General features: G+C 37.0%; 1 pseudogene; it reads left to right on the plus strand.

Moving 5' to 3' along the window:
* Nucleotides 1–13,914, plus strand: part of LOC112996418 (vesicle-associated membrane protein-associated protein B/C-like) — a 66,456-nt pseudogene that overhangs the window by 43,852 nt on the left and 8,690 nt on the right.

Raw genomic sequence — 13,914 nt, forward strand, 5'->3', positions numbered from 1 at the left:
GCGTCTATGTCTAAGAGAGTTTACTCAGAAGTCCCAGGGTTTTGCCCTGTATCACTCTGTGGATAAGACTAAGCTTCTTTACTGACTACGTAGGGGGGAGGGCTATGAAATCTGGTTGGCTCAGTGAGGTGCACAGTGGTATGAAACACATGGTTCTTAAAAGGGTGAAAATGCAATTAAACCCTGGCAGTCACCACAATGGATCCTATTATGGATGTCATAGGTAGCAGCTGTTGTATTCTCAAGATACCTAAATAACATGATATTGTTTCTGCTACTGTTCAGCTTAACAAGTGAAAAATTTTAACAAATATATTTCATAGAGCATGCAATGAACATGAGCAAGTGTTTATTACAGCAAGAAAAATGGATAGTTCACTAATATGATTGAGTTTGAATAGTCATTTAAAATCTTAGATGTTCACGAATAGTTTCCAAAATATTCAGCCAGAGCGTCTTGGTTTTTTAGTCCTGCATTGTATTCATGTTTTTTTGTTTCCTCTCCGAAGTGAAGAATTCTATTTTAAGACATTACAAATACATATAATATATATGTAATATACATATAATACATATATACATATATAATATATATAATAATACATATAATATATGAAATTAATGTTAAATAAATGGTATATTTTCCTATAAGAAGGAATTATTTTTAGTTTACACTAGTCAATGTTCAGATATTCCTGCAGGAATCTTATTTACATGTCACAAAAGAGTTCCAATTTTTCTTGCCTGTTCTGATGGTATGTCATAGCCAATACTGGCTGAGCTGTGATGTATTTGCACTGGCTCCTAGAATAAATGTTTTCTAATCTGCAGAGAGTAGTGAAGAAACCTGCATCTTCATGGCTTTCAGTTCTTCATTGTAGCTAATGCTTTCTGTCGTCTTGTTACTGAAAAGTATTTTGGTCTGACAGTGGCGGTGAAAACCGATATTGGTGTATTGGTCCCTTCAGCTCCAAAGTGATTCCTAACGACTTTGCTGTCATCTAAATTTTGCCTTGAAGCCACCTGGGTAGAGAGGCCGAATTGCTTACACCTCGTGGGCAGGGTGTACAGAAGCAGTTTATTCCCTGAACTTACTGCATTCAATAGGGAATGCAGAAGAAAAGGATTTGAGACTTAATGATGCCCTGACCCAAAATACAAGCCAAGCAGAGCTGAACTAACGTAGTAATTTGTGCTGGTAGAGGTCAATAGCAAATATATTACCCACCCAGAGCAAAAGGGAATCTGACAGGAAACTTCAGAGACACAATTTTTGCCCTCCATTGCTTTTAGGACAGCACAGCTATGTGCAGCCAGTTTATGGAAGCATTGGTGTCATAGCCCTAAACTAACCATGTGAGAAGGAGAAAGGAGCAGGGGGAAGCACTTCCCTTAAGAAACAAGTCATCAAATTAAAATGTAGAAAAATGTGAAGATGTTAGCTAGTTTTTGTTGTACTTTGCTTGACCCTCACTGAGCAACATGAATAACCCAGGAATGCAACAGGTAAATGGTCCAAGGGACAGCTTTCTTCATGTCTTTGTTACAGTTTTAACATGGCTTCATTTTGGCTTTTTTTTCCTCCTTGATTCTACTATAATCAGATGTAATCAGATTATTCCTTTGTAGTATTTGATTTTGATCATTATGGACATCTGAAGCAAACTAGGACTAATCTGGGTCTTTTAGATTAGGGGTAAAAACAAATTTTCATTTTTCATTAATGGGAGAACTCTCAATTCACCTGTTTTTCTTCCCTTTTCTTTCCCTTCCTCCCTCCATCTCCTTTGATAGGGCTTGCACAGAATTAATAAAATGTTTTCCGTTTATAACAGTTCAGTATTGGAAAATTAACTATTTTTTCATATTCATTAAAAAATGGAGATTTCTTTTTCATCACAAAATATTCTGGAATGGAGTGGGTGAGCACTCTTTGAATGGCATACCAAAATTTTGATGCAAACAAGAGTCATGAGGCAAACATCATACCTTGGGGAAAACAAGAGATTAAATTTTGCAGTGGAGGTAAATTCTAGGGTGGCTTAGCAAAGGAGGCTAGGGCAGCCCTTGAATTTGACTTGCTTGCTTGTAAGGCTGGGGATTTAGACTAGTCAGAGTAGTCTGCAGTGGTGCAGACCCATCACTGGGCATGTGAAAGAGCACTAGTGGGGGAACTGCGCTTGATCTGCTTGTAAGCTTTAGCTCCTCTGTAGGACATTAACGTTGGTTTTATTTGTCTTTTCATACTGTTCAATCTGAGTGGACACTTTTTGAGAGGGTCAGTCAGTCTGTCTCTTTTTTTCTTGTGATAAACATAGATTTTAACTGTCAGATGGCAAGCAAGAAGACCCGTATCTGTGCAAATATGGTGCCCAGATATGTGATCAATGAGGTCATAACCAGAACAACTTATCTGAATTGAGAAATTCAGTGTCTGCATTTTATAAAGTTTAGACTTCAAAGAAAATAGCATGCCTTTGGGGAAACTAACTAAAGTCTAGAATTTCCCCTTTTTCTTTAACTGTAGGCCAATTTTTCTTTTCCCTTGGTTAACGTTTTGGGACAAATGAATGTTATTTAAAATACACATTAAAATATCAAACAAAATGTCCTTAGGCTAATGTTGCTTAACTTCAAGTTTTGCCATTCCAACATGTGCATCAAGACATACAGTATTTGCCTTTTTCTTCATTAACTTCTGATTCTTTCATGTTTTCATTTTACAGTCCTGTGAAGAGAACTTAATGTGGTAATCCTCACTGTGTTTACAAAGGTGAGTCTTTGTCATCACTGAAACATGGCTGGTGTGGTAAACTGTTGATTACAATGGCATCCCAAGGAGAAATTTTTGCTTATCCCTATAGGAAAAAAAAGTTTTGAGAGCACTGAACCAGAACTATTTTTTATTTCCATGCCTGTTTCTAATAAACAGATGTTAACTTAGTAGGTGGAAGAACCCGTACACATAATGTACTGTATTAACATGCACATAACAATACTCCTTGTCTTGCCTTTTGAGCATCATTTGGTGAGATGAGAACTTCCTTTGAGACATATTCTTTATAACTGCTAACAATGGAAATTTGTCAACACTTTTGAATCGGGTTAGTGTCCTCCATGCTTTTCCAGAGTTTCTGTCAATCTGTTAGCCTACTAAATTGTTAGCCAGCTAAATTTTTCTTATTTGATGAATTGTGTGTTTCAGTGCAGCAGATGTTTTCAGCAATTGGAATTATAGTCATGTTTACAATATAGTATTGTGGTACATTATGTATTGTGCAAAAATGTCTTTTTGGGGTGCCTTTGCTTGAAATAAATGTTACTTCAATATCTTCGACCTATGATGGATTATATGCAGAATAAAAGCTGCCCTGTCATCCTTGGTTAGCTAAACAGAAAAACATATACACCCAGGTATACATCTGCACATACATGCATTTAGAACTTGAGTTGGGGTATGTTCAAGTTTCATAACATCATAATAGCCGTAACATTGATAACATTCATAATTATCTGGCAAAGGATTTAAAAGTTTTTTTTTCCTCGTAGGAGAGCATAAGAACTTGAGAAAGGAACAAAAGATTTTAAATAAGGCGGGAAAAACTGCTCTAGAAACACTTGAGGTGGTTGATTACAGCAGGGCTTGTTGCTGGAGATGGTTTTTGTGCAGACTTTATAGATAAAACATGAGGTATTTACCATTGCTTTGCGAAGCAGCTTGAAGGTATACTGTACAAATAAAATGTTAAATAGGCTTGTATTAAGTTATTCTTCAGATGTTTCAAATAGTAATATAGGAACACTTCCCTGATTAAAAAAAAATGACATTTAATACAAAATTTGTGTGCATGTACACATGCACACACATACAAACTCGCATATATACTGGAATGAGCTGTCGGTTTTGCTAAATATGGCCAGAATAATATCAGGAAAAATACTTATGTAAAGGTTGCTCTCTTATTACTGCTTTTAACTTTTTATTATGTTTTCCTTAGAATTTTCTCTTACATAATATTACAAACATAATATTACCTGAAGGAATTTGCTAGCAAAACATTTTCCATTTTTCAATTTGTCTCATTAAAAATGTTGCTGCTGCTTTAAAATACTTATCGGCAAGTGTTTTGTTGACTTCTCAGGCATCAACATGAAATAGTCTTGTTGGGTTTATTGTACAAATACTTACAAAAAAGTAAATAGGAAGAAGCTTCTGAGAGATCATGAAATTTCCATCACGAAGGTGTAAGTATAATTCCATTGGAAGGGATCTAAGTATAATCGATCCCGGCTTTGGCTAGGAGATGGCTACTACACCCTTTCAGAAACTTACGTTTAAGCCATGCAGAGAAACACAGTAAAGAGATTCCTGGCTGTGTGCAAGCCAGCCTACGCAACACAGTGCTGTAATAACTTAACTGTGGTGTTTTTTGTTTGTTTGTTTTTGTTTAGCAGAATAGCTATTACGCTTAATCAAATTTACTAGCTTGGACACAATCCTTCAGAATACATTACTTCTAAAGCAGATTTGAACAGGACAATAATCTGTAGACCAATGTTACTTAAGTTAACTCTTTTGGAAAGTTGCTTGCTTATTCAGGTATTTAAGAGAATTGAGCAGTTTTAAGGCTGTGTCCCCAGTAGAAGCTTTCCTGAAGGGGCTGAGTGGAAGGACACATTTTGTTAATGTATGTTGCAGTGTGAGATTCCCCTTTCTGAGTCCTTAGTATGAGTTGAATCCTCTTTTTGTGGTGGTTTTCTTTAGCAGTGCATCTATAGGTTGAGTATTAGATCTCCCAATTTAACGAAAATGAGTAGGGCGTCATCCAACAGGAAGGAAAATAGTGGAAACTTGCAAGGTTAACTACCTCGTACCTGAAGCATGATAAGAAGTGTCTGCAGTGCTCAGCTGCATGTACTTTTTAGGCAGGCCTTTAAATTATGTCTGAAATGTCTTTGTGGAAAATTTTGATAGGGATCTCTAAATATTTGATGCAGAGATCAGTACAGAGAAGTGGACGAGTCCTTGGGTGAAAGGTAACAGACCTTTATCTTCTTTGGCCTTCAAACTCCAACCCAATAGTTGATCTCTTAGAACTGGGCATTGCCTGTGACCCCATGTGGTCACCTGCCTTTTTTTTTTTTTTTTTTTTTAAATAAGGACCAAAATAGTTGACTTCCTCTACAAGGTGGTTAATTCTTTCTCTGATCTGATAAAATGAGAAGAGCAAGAATTTTACAGGGCTGCATGTAGAACTGTAAAGTTATGTGACTTGTTCAAAGTTTTTTATGTGCACCGAAACTGATTGAAAGATTTTATTGGCCAGTTAAGATTGATTGTGTATGTGTATGTCTTTTGAGAATGATTGTGAGGAAGGAAGAATTGAAATACTTTCCTGGGGAAATGTTTAAAAAAGATGAATGAGGCGAAAGCCCATTCTTGCCCTTTAGCAGCTAGCTATGTGTCACTGCTGCTGGGCATATGGGTTTTCCCAAATGAATTGTAGCTCATTCCAGAAGCTATATCCAGAACATATTCCAGAAAGCTGGATCCTCTGAACCCATTTCTCTGTCTGACCTAAATATGCAATCACTTCAGAAAAACATGCACCTATGCTGTTAAAAGTACATAATTCAGGGAAAGATGCAGTTCACCCAGCTTTAGTCATCTGTAATATGTTTACTTTAAAGGTAATTTAGAATTCTTCAGTCAGTGGAGAGACAGGAAACCCTGAGTGCTAAGTCACCCACCTTAGGCATCAGAGTGAATCACCTTTTGGCGATGCTATCATTTTCCATTCCATCATTAAAGAAATGGAGTCTAACTAGCTTAGACTGAACTTGTATCTTAAATGGTGAATTAGGTCAGAGAATCCCATCCGAAAGTCGGATTTTTTTTGGGGGGGGGGGGGGGAAGGGGGTGGCTTGTGGGGGGGGGAAAGGAGGGTTCTTCTCTCATTGCTGCTGAAAAGTACTTGGCAGTGAAGTATTTGATACAGCTGGCCCTCAGGCAATTAGGCCAGAGTCACAGAAGAACTTCAACATGTTGTTCTGCTCATTGCTTAGTTTACCATTGACCTGCCAGAATTCTAATCTGGCTCAGGGACTCATATTCACAAACATGAGCTAATGTTTAAGTTCTCCACACAGCTATTAAAAGAAAAAAAGACTCAAAATGAGTGTAGGTTGTCGAAGACAGCAGATGCTGAAGAGAAAGAAGGTGTCTGTAAAGTAAATAATAATAAAAACAATTAAGAAATAGTAAGAACAAGGCAAATGCGAAAATTCTCCTAAACACTTTCCTAATCTAGGAACAACTCAAAGAATTTGAGTTATGAGCACTTTATAAGCATCTTTCACTGCATTCATGAACTTATCAGGATTGTTCTTGAGCCCAGGAAGACTTTTAACACCCCAGATTCTTGCAGCTGAGAGTTCTACAGCTCTTCCACTTGTTGCTTGAAGAATCGCCTCTTTTTATCTCTTTTAAATCTGAATCTTACAGGGTTGAGGCATCTTCTTCTATTAGAAGAGAAAAGGGAAAATCAATAACTACCTATTATCTATTTATGATTTCCAGTCACTCTACTGTCACCTTTTTTTCAGGCTGAAGAGCACAGCCCACTTAGTTGTTCCCTGTAAGGAACTGTTCTGTATCTGGTTTTCTTTGTTGCCCTGGAGCTCTTTGAAACTCTTTCAGTTCTATCACACAATTTTTGAGATGGGACCAAATTGCACAAAGTATGAGACAAATGAATGAGAGATTTATTTGAAAGCATAATGATATGTCTAATGTTTCTCTCTGCCCTTCCTAGCATTTAATTTGCTTTTTGATAGATACTGAACACTGCGTTGTCATTTTCATGGAGCTGTGTGTTATAACCACAAAATTTCATTTCCAAGATGGGGCCCAAGTTGTCTTTTTTGGACTGAGAGTTGTCTTTTTCTGGATGAAGTAAGGACTTTTTTTTTTCTCCTACATGGATATCCCTTCATATCTGATGACTCTTACTTGGGGTAAGAATCACAGAATGGCTGAGGTTGGAAGGGACCTTTAGTGGTCTAGTGCAACCCTCCTGCTCAAGCAGGGTCACCTAGAGCAGGTTGCCCAGGACCCTGTCTGGATGGCTTCTGAGGATCTCCAAGGGTGGAGACTTCACAACCTCTCTGGGCAACCTGTTCCAGTGCTCAGTCTGCCTCATGGTAAATATTTCCCCTTTTCAGGTGGCAGTAACAGAGAGATGATATTGTCCTGTTCCTGTTTAAGCTTAAAATTTCAGTCCATATGGATTCTGTTGCTTGAGAAGGGTTAGTCTGTTCACTTCATTTGATTCTAACCTCTATTTTAACATTTAACAAACACTTCTAATATTTCTAACCTTTATTTAGGCATATAATGTTAACCCATGTGAGATTATTATTTCGCAGTTCAAAATTGCTTCTTGCATGTAGATTTGTCTTCAGGTAGGGATCTGGAATCAGACCACTGGGGGTGGGGGGATGCTTAGCAGGTGAAGAAGAAAAAAATGGTGGTAGTGGTGATTGTTGCTGCTACCCACCTTATTATATAATTCATCCAGTGTTTATCATGTATATCCAAAAAAGTGCTAAGGCATGTTTATGTATTTCTCAGCCTGGAGAAAGTTCAGTTCCCCAACTTCCTTCTTCCCCAATAGCACCTATCTCCAAGCTAAAATCAAGTCTAGAAGCAAAGGTGGTCATACGTGGATGCTGAAGCTGTGCTATTGAGAATTAGACTGATAGATCCAAAGGAAAATTTTTGCCCTAGTGATGCCTTCTCAGGGCATTCACCTAGGAAAAGTCCTCGATTCCAGTGCTTGGCTCAAATATGAGCTTCCACATCTTGTGTTTTATCCAGTGGCTGATAAATAAAAGATGTGTAAGTGCTCCTGGCAAAGATGATGTCATCAGTGGGCTGCAGAGTCATGTTCTCTGTTGCTTGTATATCTTCCTCTGCTGTGCTTGGAAATGATTGGGGCTGCTGTCCTTATGCTCAGTGCTGAAATCAGTGCTGCCATCATGCATTAATTATGCTTTGAATATATTTGTTAAATAGGGCCTCGTGGGAAATAGATAAATGGAGGCCTGCTTTGTGTATCTTGAATGGTTTTATTTATGCCTAATATGCTCAGATCAGCCAAAGTAACACTGCTTTGGATATATCCAGTACTGTAGTTTTAGTGCTTATGTAATTAATGAAAATAGAAGCAGTAATGGCTTTTAAAGCACCTAAGTTGCCAGGTGGGGATTGCGGTTCTTTCCCCCCTTTGGACTTTTTCTAAATTCCCCATTAGTATCTGTTGGAACTTGTCCCTGTTCATCATGAATTTAATGGAAGGTTAGCCTCCAATTCCCCCACATTCTTCTGGAAATCTAATTTTTTTGTGCTTTGCTTCCCTATCTAGAAATTGAATGTACATACTAATGTTCAGACCCTTCACATCTCTTATTTATCTATCACCAGAGTATAATGCAAGTAATAACAATACCATTTGTTGTTTTACCCAATGCAACACTTGTCAGATTTAAATTTTTTAATACATTGATTTTGCTGTTTATAAAACAAAATAACTTAAGGTAAAGAAAAACATTCTTCTGTTATAGTGGTGTTGGGGGGGGGGGGGGAAACTTTCATGTTATTTAAGTTCCTGGATGTGATTTTGAGATTAGGCTTTCTCTCTTTTTTTTTTCCTTTTTTTCCCCAAACCCAAGAGTTTGCTGAAAAAATTTAATGATGCAGATTCCAGCACATGTGCCTCTGCCCAATATATACATCAGACATTTATCATATTCTTCATCCCTTACATGACAATTTCTGCAGAAAAATTGCTTCAGAAATTGCTTTGAGAGGGTACTGATTTTCTTCTTATCTCTCCCCTTGAGTGATCAACATTATAGATGCTGTGGATTAACTGGGTACTCTGTGTATGTAGTCACAGTGATACTGCTGCACTTCTTAATTTTTTTTCTTGTCCCTTCACAGAATTTTGTGATCAAATCCAAATGTTTTGAAATGCCCGAGGAGGTGAATAGTAATAAAAATATGTATTAATATGGGGGGAATCATTGGTTCTTAAAAGGTAATGGCTGAAGGTCAGGGAAGTTAAAGTGAGAAAAAAGAAAGATACTTTTTATAACAAAGATGTGGGATTAGTCTTTAGATTTTGATTTTTGCCAAGTATTTCTATAAGGTCTTGGAGAACGTGGGCTATACTAATATGCAGAATGCAATGCCAGTAATGGTTACTCAGGCAGCTGTGAGTGAGCTGGGCTGTTTGGGAGCCCTTCATCTAGGCCATGTGTATATAGTGCTCCGTTAAAGATACCCAGACACCTTTTTGGATGATTTGGTGTCTTTATTCGGCACTGAACTGTTGCACATGGAGCGATAGGAGATCTCATCCCAGAAGCAAGGAGGTATGGTTACCATAGCTGGGCTGCTTCCCTTGCCTGCTTGTTCAAGATCACTGCAGGTGTATGTCTTGGTGGTGTGGCATTGCCCAGCAGAGACATGTGCTCTATGTCCCCAGGCAGCAATTTGTTCTTTGTGATAGAAATGCTGGCTACAAACTTCCTGTCATTTCTTTGTTTTATTGCAGATTATTCTGCTAAATCTCTGTGTCCTCCTCCTCCCTACACCCCAAAATGATGAAAACCTGTGCCAGTTGGGCCTCTGAACAAGGATGAAGGTGAACTTCATATATATATCCTTCCCCTTCCAAAGTGAGGGTTTGTTTGGATTCAAGTCCTGTCTTTGGGTCTGTCTTGCATTTAATGGAATCCTATTCAACTGATTGCTTGCCTTTAATCTAAAGCTTTCTTTTTTTCTTTTTTTCTTTTTCTTTCTTTCCTTTTTTTTTTTTTAATTCTCGATGGTAAGTCAAACACTGCTCTCCTAGGGCAAACCTTCTCCAAATATTTACAAAGGTATACGTACCTAGATATGCATATTCTTTTGCTTTCCATTTTTAGTAATTAAATTTTGTGCACTTCAAAATTGAGACTAGTTGTAGGAGGGGATTTATATTAATACTTGGCTAAATACACTGGCAGATCAAATCCCTGGAGTACCTCAAATTACTGTATAAATATAGAAGGTAGATTGTAGCCACATCAGAATGAAACAGAAACCTTTCCTTCTATTTCTTGTCATCTTCTAGGGTTTCCATAATGGATGATCAGCTTCATTGTTCCAGGTGTTTTTCAAAATGTTTCAGCGTTTACTTTTGAAAGATACAATGAGGTCCTTTCAATACCCACTGAAATATGGCATTCCCTTTTGAAATTCCTGGATTTGGGGGGTTCTTAAGACAGTTTTCTATATTTTCTTACACATCATAGCATTTTAAGCAAATAAACATAGTTTCAACACACTGTGATAAAACACAGGGAAAAAATAGGTTCTCCAAGAGTGTGAATGAATCTGACTACAGTCCTATTAAGAGCAGCAATGATCAGGAGTATATTACTATTAATGTCATGAGGAAATCCTCACTAGTAGTTATTTTTTTGAGAGATTTTCTTTCATATATTTGGGGAGAAGGTAAAAACTACAGGATTCTCTTCAGCGATTTTCTGTGTTCACTCAAGAAATCACAGAGAAGGGGCTTAAGTCTATGCTTTAATGTTTTGCTAATCTGTACCAAAATTGGGGTGCAGGCTATACACTTAGTTCACCTTTGCTCCCAGAAGATAACAAATACAGAGAGAAACTAAACAATGCATTTTCTTCCAGATTTTTTTAGCCCAAAAATAAAGGGGATTTTCAAAGTCTTGTCTTAACATCAGTAGGGCCTCAGGTTAGCACCATTTCAGGTCTTGGGTAAGGCTTGATGTTTCTCAAGTTAGATGAGATCATGCCTAGTCTTGAACATGAGAGGGAAAAATTTTCATTCCTTCATTCCTCCTGTATTTTTCAGTGTTTTTCTGTTTGCCAAATGCTGAACTGAGTTGGAGATGTTGCCACTTATCTGACAGCATTTAAAACTAGCAAGGGAGCAGCCCTGATCACTTGTTTCATTTTCTGTTTTCTGTGTTAGAGCTTAGAATATTTTTGAAGTGATAAAGTGATCAAGATCCTTAGCTCTGCAAATTGTGTAGCTTATTGTTTATTTTCACTGTTCAGTACTAACCAGTCCCTCCATTTCTCTGACCATTTTTTCCTTTATGGTAACTAAGATTGAAATGTTATCCCCCAGAATGTCCCAGAATTTCTCTTTTTATCTCAAGAAAAACGGATCACCATTTTTTCTTAAAACTGAGTTATCTATTTTATTACTACTTTTGCGTAAGAGAAAATTCTTATACATCAGGACATTTTCAAATCTCATCCCTGATCATAGTCGCATATAAAAATAGATGCAGCCCCAACTACTGACATAGGCACTTGCTGCTTTTAACCTCTGCTTTTCCAGTACTTAATTATGGGCAACTCTGTACAAATTTATGTAAAATATAAAGAGTAATGGTAGCTTTTTTTAGGAATGTTTTCCTAATAGGTACCAAAAATTCACAATCTGAGGCATAAAAACAGAGTGGTTCTGGCCTTCAGAAAGTTCAGTGTACAGTTGCTATAATTAAACATTTAAACATCAGCAGGTGAAGATAATTTCCATCCACCACTCCTTTAAAGATCTGTGCAAAGGAGTATGTAAATCATTAAGATTAACTTTTTTTAAATAACTTTAGAAACACTGAGTAGGTTCAAACAGGGTGTTCTATATTCCTGATGGCTGTCCTCAATAATGACACGCAAACCATACAGTCCAGTTCTGATGTTCACAGTTCCAATAGAATATGCTGAGTTTAAAAAAGATTTAAAGAGCCACAAGGATATTTGAAATATGGGAAAACATGCCATGCAATAAAGAGATCCAGAAGTTCAGTCATCTTACCCAAACCAAACTATGGATTGCTTAGTGTGTAAGACTGAAGAGCTAGGTTTTGATGGTAGGCTGATCAAGCTGGGAGGTAGAGAGCTTGAGTGGTCCTTAGGTATTAAAAAAAATTGCTTGGAGAGCAGGGATAGAAATAATACATGGCTTTTCAACACTGAAATAATTTAACCTTTTTTACAATGTTAACAGTGTATTCTTCATTACTGGCATCTTGCAAATACGTTTCAGACAGTTTGTGTAAAGAATTGTTTTGGTTCAAAGCGTAATCATGTATTATAAAGAAAAAGTAGACTGTTCATGGTATAAATGAGTGTTTTACCATTTGAAATTCAGTTTCTCCACTTCTATATTTCTTTTTTCATATCTATTTTTATTTTAACCCTCATTTCCTCTGGAAAATAGTCTATGCTATTAGGCTGTCCGTGTGTGCATATCTATTGATTTCTTCCTGAGTTCTTGGAATTGTTGGTCACTTGCAGCCAAATTTGACAGAAGAAGAGAGCTGTCAGAGATACTAAGTTTCATGCTTTCCATTAATATGGGCAGCAAGGAGAGACCCTAGTGTGGCATTCATGGAGGAAAGGGCTATAATAGGCTCTTGTTGCTTATTAGATATCAAAGAATTCATACGGGTGTTCATTCACAACAGAAAAATCTGTAGGAAATAAGTTTTTTGGTTTCACATTTTTTTTGCCTTGACTTTTTTTTTGGTATTTTCTTCCCAGACCATCTTTTCTTATGCTACCTTTCCCATTGTCTCTTCTCCTGTCCTCAGTCCTTAGAAGCAATAGCAAGTACTGTTATGTATCAGTCACAATCCCAAACATTGTTGTCTTAGCTCAAAGAGAACCAGGAATGATGAAGTGTTTTAGTTGCGGTTTAAAAAAAAAAAAAAAAAAAAAAAAAGACACGTTTGCAATCTCTGTTTGTAATTCAGCATCTTAGTCTTCTATGAATTAATCAGCTTTACCTGCTTACTTTCTTTAGGCTTTAATACCTAATCTTGCTTTCTCAAATATGCTAGTGGTATGACCTCTCTCAAATTGTGAACGACAGTAACATTTGAAATTCATAACTGCCAGCAGTCTTAAAATATAGATGATCTGTTGAAACCTCAACCAAATTATCAGTCAAGTAATAGTGTTGAAGTCCCTGTAATTTCTGTTTTCCCTGTGTTATTCAGTAGCCTTTCTATGAGAAAGCATTGCCTTTTTGTAGCAGAGCAAACACTGCTGTGATTGTTACCTAAGGCACCACTGAAAGAACTGATGTTACGTGTTACCACAAGCTGCTGCTCATAATGATCAAGCTAATGGAGCATAGCTAGCTTTTAAATTGGCTCTTTGCCAGTTATCTGCCTGCTGTAATAAATTTGGTTAGTAAACAGTATGGGTATACCAGGTTGAGCACTACACTTCTTGTGAAATACCTACGGATAGAAGGACATGAAAAAGGCAATGGATCAACTCATGTCAGAGCTTTTAAGTAAATAGCTACATTGCATCTTTGTTTTAACTGCCTTGTCCTGATGAAGACTTTTAATCCCATCTTTCTTTGTCTCTAACTGGGGAAAATTTCAGACTCCTTGTTTTTTAAGAACTGTTTTTGTAGCTTGGCTAGGTGGTTTTCTTTTCCTTTGAATTTCCATGATTCATTTTCAGCTTGGATTTTTTTTTTGTGGGTTCAGAACAGAAAAAAAACCTGACAAATAGGAGGAGGCTTGGGGATTTTTAAACTCTTTTGCATAGTTCTGTGTTCTATAGTTTTGTTTCATATTTTATGATAAAAAATTTGATTACGGATAAAAATCTAAAATCACATGCCAAAACAAAATTAAGTAGTTTCTGTTTTCTGTATAATCCAGTGTCTTAAAATATTGTAGATCTTATTGTGGAACTAATTTCACTCTTGCAAAATCTTCTGAAAAAAATATTCAGGAAAGTGTCTTAAACCATCTTGTGTCAGTCCTCCCTATGTCTTCCCTCCCCATACATTG

The sequence above is a fragment of the Dromaius novaehollandiae genome, chromosome 2 (genome assembly GCF_036370855.1).
Source record: "Dromaius novaehollandiae isolate bDroNov1 chromosome 2, bDroNov1.hap1, whole genome shotgun sequence".
NCBI lineage: Eukaryota > Metazoa > Chordata > Aves > Casuariiformes > Dromaiidae > Dromaius > Dromaius novaehollandiae.